The 6,086-nt window shown below is 39.2% G+C and overlaps 1 long non-coding RNA gene across 1 annotated transcript; it reads left to right on the plus strand.

Moving 5' to 3' along the window:
• Window positions 1-378: 378 nt before the first annotated feature.
• Window positions 379-4,902, plus strand: LOC308093775. Its single transcript, XR_013933896.1, has 5 exons — window positions 379-483; window positions 1,341-1,469; window positions 1,948-2,030; window positions 2,572-2,768; window positions 4,587-4,902. It is a non-coding gene; the product is annotated as an uncharacterized lncRNA (long non-coding RNA).
• Window positions 4,903-6,086: the final 1,184 nt, after the last annotated feature.

Below are 6,086 nucleotides of genomic sequence, written 5' to 3' on the forward strand. Positions count from 1 at the left end.
ATATAATTTATGATATAGGCTACTGTCTGTACTGTGTGTGTGTGTGTGTGTGTGTGTGTGTGTGTGTGTGTGTGTGTGTGTGTGTGTGGACACACGCTTTCAGTGATGAAGCTACAGAGTGTTTTAATAGCCTATCCCGTGAACTCTGAACATTAATGATTCGCTTATCTCTGTGTGTGTGTGTGTGTGTGTGTGTGTGTGTGTGTGTGTGTGTGTGTGTGTGTGTGTGTGGACACACGCTTTCAGTGATGAAGCTACAGAGTGTTTTAATAGCCTATCCCGTGAACTCTGAACATTAATGATTCGCTTATCTCTGTGTGTGTGTGTGTGTGTGTGTGTGTGTGTGTGTGTGTGTGTGTGTGTGTGTGTGTGTGTGTGTGTGTGTGTGTGTGTGTGAGAGAGAGAGAAAAAAGAACCCAGGAAGAGAGAACCATTATGTGTTTTGCCACCCCCCTCCCACAAAGAGAAGAAAACAGTTTGAAGGTAAAGTGATATTGTTTTGTTAAATATTAAAGTAATCATTACTTGTTCAGTAACAGGGGTCTCCCAGACTCTCCACCTATTTAGTAAGCCGAAAATGCATGTCCAGGAATACCAAATTTAACCAATCAGAACTCATACAGGATACAGGATAAATAAGTGCAATTGGAAGTGATGACACAAAGAAGTGGGCATACAAAATTTGAAACTGAATTGTCTACTTAATTAAAGAGATGGAGAGACCCCTGCTTTAACCCATTTAGACCAGGAACGCATCTGTGTAATTCTTTTGATTTCTTTGGCTATTCAAAAATAGCAGATCTACAAGCTCATAGCGCGACACCGAGTGGCGCGCTATGAGCTTGTAGATATGCTATTTTTGAATACATATTTTTTAAAGCGAACATTTGAACATTTGTACCTCAAATCTTTCCTTTTATGTTCAAAAAAACTTTTAGGATTTAGAGAACATTTTTAGAATCGGCCTCAGGTCTTAATGGGTTAAAGCTGCACTATGTAACTTTCCTCTTCTTCAAGTGCTGTAACCTTTTACCATTGAGCTAATAGAGCCTGCCTGCTTGCTCAGGTGATACATTGAATCTTGACCATGAGATCAAAATTCATGTCAGATCCTGTCTGTGTCTAGGTGAGAGCAGGGAGACGAAATACAACCACCCCAATTGTATAAGTTATATAGTATTATTTGTATTAACATACTCTAACATACAGATTGTATAAGTTATATTGTATTAATATACTCTACGATACAGATTGCATAAAATTACATTTTATTCCACTTAAACTTTCTAACAAAAAAACATCTTGTTTTATCCAAAATATATCACTTGCACTACCTTTAGACTCTGACTCGTCTGAATACGGTGGAGATGCTGTTGTACCCCAAGCTATCCACGACGAAATGTCAAGTACAGTCGTACCCAGAAGAAGGCCAAAGAGTTGGACCTGGACCTACAGCATCTTAAAACTAAGTAAGCAATGACAAATTTTAACGAAACATTTGCATGAGTTTGCTCTTCTCTTTTTGTATATATCTATATGTTGGTTATTTGTTCTCATGTTCTTTTTTACTTAGATCTTGACCACAAATGTTAAAAAAAAAACATTATATAGAAAGCATGTTATATGGAGTGGACAGATGCTAGGTTCATTATTAAACTGGTATCCTACTAAGGCATACATCAATTCAGTTTTTATTTTTTATTTTTCCGTACCCTGTTCATGCTTTAAGATGCAACAAATTAGAGATTGCAAAACAGAAACTGGAGGAAGGGCCCCAATATAGCTCTGCAGCAAAGCCTGACGTCCCTGCTGCAGATAAGCAAACCAGTGACAGCATAGGTGTGTTTAGACAGTGATACTGTTCTATGGAAAATGGTGACAATGTGTACAATATAAGTACTGTGATACTGCCAAAAGGAGCTTAAATATGATTCTCTACATTTTCAGTTGCAACTCCCTCCGTTTCCTCTTCCCCTGAGTCAGACGATTTGGCATCGACACCTGGGATGTTTGACACCAACGGTGACGAGGTATTGAAGAAACATACTGTGTAGGACAGTGGTTCTTAAAAATAGGGTCCCCAGGGGGTTCCACAGTGTCCCCAGCTAAATAAGAAACAGTTAAGCACAAAAGCACTATTTCAAAAATAGGCAACGTGTCATGATGCATCGTGAGCTTGTAGATCAGCTATGTTTAGCTATTTCTGAACTATTTTTGAACAGTTTTGCCTATGGCATGCACAAAATAGGGATGCCAGGCATAAAGGGTTATTACCAGCTAGAATGTAATCCAATGACAATGTACTGTATAATAATTAACTCTCCCCACCTACAGTATAGACAGTTGTAGAATTCTGTACTAAATCTAATCCAACAATTAACATCTTCTCTATTGGACAAACTCTTTTACAAATGGGGTCAACATTTGGGGGTCCTTGACATGAAAATGTCATTTCTTTACAGTAAACTCTGTTTGAAGTGTGCCTGCTTTTGTCCAAAATGAAAGTCTGGGAAATGTCATGGTAAAATGTGTTTTAATTTCTAAAACATGTCTTGTTTTCTTCTGTTTCAGGTCCACATTGGCTCTGGTGTGTGGCTCCAAAAGGAGATCTGGAAGATGGTGGCAGCAAACACCAAGGACTCCCTGTTCATGAAGGAGCTTGCTGTTGCCATTTGGGGAACAAGAACCTGAAGACCATGAGCCTTACAAACAAAGAATGCCCCACTAGCAAGGGCGAGGTCAAACCCTCCTGACCCTAGGACTCAGAGGTATGTTTACTGCGGGGTGGGGGTGGGGGGGGTTTCATTATGACTTGATCTCATAATTCAATCTGTTTTGGCTCTGTGCATGACTGTAGTTCTCTTTTCCAGAAGGTGGAATTCCTGTTAGCGTTACTGTTCATACCTTCATTTGGTTGTCTCAGTGGCATCAATTTCAACCAGAAACACATATAGAGATGTTGGGTGTTTCCAATGTATATCTGCTGCCGAGCCAATCAACTGAAGCTATGAAAAACTGAACGGGAAATGGGAATGTCACCTTCTGGAAAAGAGAACTACAGTCATGCACAGAAGCCTATTATTAGTTTATTATGCAAGTCTTATTAGTTTATTATGCAAGCCTTATTAAGCTTATTAATCAATCATAAAAGAAAATACTCTATTGTAATAAGATAATCGATTTTAGGGCTGAAAAAAATGCCGATCTACAAGCTTGCAACTTGTTGGACGCGTTGTGAGCTTGTAGATCAAAAAGGTTATCAATAGAATAATCGTGTAGAATAATTGATAGTGGCAGCCCTACATGCATGTGTGACAGGGGTAGCTTTTTCCCCCCAATTGTTGTTGTCCATTGTAGCCATCTGGCTTATTGCCTGCCCACTGCCCACCCACCTTTTCCATTCAAATGCATTTTCCATAACTGAAACAGGGGTTTAAAAAACCACTTCACCCCATTTTCAATTCATCTTCATATAAGTGGTCCTCACTAATACACATTTTAAGATGGCACCATTTATGTCTACTCACTCTGTGTTTCATTGATGGTTCGTGGACAGTTTAGAAACCTGCCTACCTTTGACATCATCGGTAGGCAGGTTTGGTCATTTTGAACAACATTTTTAACTTTTTTATTTGTTAATTATTAATGCAAGAACAATGGCTTCTACTTCTGGCATGCAAACTTTCCAGGCAGAGACAAACTGTAGTTTCTATTAGCTTGGAATTTCCATTGGTGATGTCACTGGTAGGCAGGTTTCTGAACGAGTAGACAGAAATATTGCCATTGTATAATGAACATTAGCGAGGACCAGTTATATGAAGATAAGGTTGAAAATGGGTGAAGTTTAAGTTACATTAAAGGATCTACACCATGAATTTAAAAAAAATATTTGATATTTAATATCATATGGTGTATGTCCCTCTGAGCCTAAATCATCACTCAGATATACTCATCCCAAGTCAATTATCTCTGGCTTATACAGCACTTTCAGCTGCAATACCAAAACGTCCTCTTGGGCAGGGGGGGGGCTACTGAGCAATTCTGTCTGTTAATAAAAAAAATAAATAAAAAAAAAAATGGAAACATTCTGCATAAAAAGAAGCATCTAAGAAAAATACAAAATCGAAAAAAAAACACTTTGAACATTTTTGAACAATTCCACCAAGTGTTTGAGGTGCCTGTTTCACCCACTTCCGGGGGGCGGAGCCAAAATCCGAGCCCGAAGTATTTGTTCGTAGACCCCCACTTAGGGGGGGTAGAAAAAGTTTCGGAGCGATTCGGGCACTTTTCATTTAACATTGGGTTTGCCATCATTAATGTTTGTGACATCAGAAACATTTCCATTCTGAGATCGCCTGTTCAGACACGCCCATTCTGGAAATCCATGAAATGAGAAGGAATGACTGAATTTTTAAAAAAAAACTGGGGACCCCAAAAAATACAAAAAACCAAGAAAAAAGTGATTTTCATGGTGTAGACCCTTTAAGTTATTCTCAAAACATCACAATTCATACAACTCACCCCATGCATGTCTAAGCTAATTATATTTGTTTTATTGGTGGGGGTTCTTGTTTGTTTTCTTTCAGACTGTTTCCATTGGTGGCTGGAGGGGCAGATCATTAATGGGGAAGATCTCACAAAGAGGAAGAAGGCCATGGGGAGATACATTTCAGAAAAAAATCCAGGACATCAATAGAAAGGACAAGAAATTGTGTGTCTGTGTATGGGGAGGGTGATATGGGGGTAATGCGTTATAGCGCCACCAGCAGGCTGATTTTTGCAAAAACATTTTTGGCTACAACTCTTGCAGATGTTTTCCAAACATCACACAAATCGGTATACAATATCTCCATAGTCATGTGATCAAGACAGATCTGTCAGATTTTTCATATTCTCTCACTCTTTTCCAGTCATTTAAACACTGTGTGTGTGTGTGTGTGTGTGTGTGTGTGTGTGTGTGTGGTGTGGTGTGGTGTGGTGTGGTGTGGTGTGGTGTGGTGTGTGTGTGTGTGTGTGTGTGTGTGTGTGTGTGTGTGTGTGTGTGTGTGTGTTCCTCAGGTTGAAGTTTATGAATGTATTTGTTTATTTACATAATTATTTGTTATTTGAATGTTTGTTAGGTTTTTTATAAGAGTTTAATAAATTATTGTTATTTATTAAATTGATTCATGATTATTTATTCCTTTGTGGATTTTGCTCACTTTTATATAGGCTACTGTTTTTTAAATATACCACGTGCTGTGGGCACCTGGCTGAAATTCACCATGATCATGCATCCTCTCCAGCAAAGTTGGTCACTGCATATCAGAATACACTTGAATACACATAAATACCAGATAGCAGCTTAAACCAGCTTAAACCAGCTACCAGCTTAAACCAGCTAAACCATCATAAATACCAGCTACCAGCTTAAACCAGCTACCAGCTTAAACCATCAAAAATACCAGCTACCAGCTTAAACCAGCTACCAGTTTAAACCAGCAAAACCTACCACCTTTCTGTTGCTCTCTTGTTTTGATCTCCTTCCCACTTACCCCCCACCTTCTTCTCCCCCCCCCCTCTTCTTTCTATGGAAACTAACGTTGCGATGGGAATGATGTACAAAAAAGAATTTCACCCACTTTTTTACCTTGTAAACCTGTGATGTGACAATAAAACTGATTCTGATTCTGATTCTGATTCTGATTCTGATTCTGATTCTTAAGCTGGTCAACCACCAAGACCAGCTTAAGGTGTGTTTTGGACACGTCCAAAACACACCTTAAGGTGGTCAACCACCAAGACCAGCTAAAACCAGCTGGTCCAGCTTAGGCTGGTCTAAGCTGTTTTTTTCAGCAGGGCTGTTTGTTGGTTGACCTCTAAAAGAGCAACTTGGATAGCACATTCAATATCAGGTATATCGAGCCACTCGTCGCTCAACTTTTCTGTTAAGCGCTGGTCTCTAATTCTTTCAGAAGAAATGCCAGAAACACGTAAGATCAATGACTCTGCTGCTACTGTATCGTCGCATTCAAAGGCGCTAATAACATAGTCTTGAGCTATAACGCAATTTTTCCTGTGCTCATTAAGTCTAGCTAGTATAGGCC

This window comes from Gymnoscopelus braueri (assembly GCF_963280865.1).
Source record: "Gymnoscopelus braueri genome assembly, chromosome: 10".
Taxonomy (NCBI): domain Eukaryota; kingdom Metazoa; phylum Chordata; class Actinopteri; order Myctophiformes; family Myctophidae; genus Gymnoscopelus; species Gymnoscopelus braueri.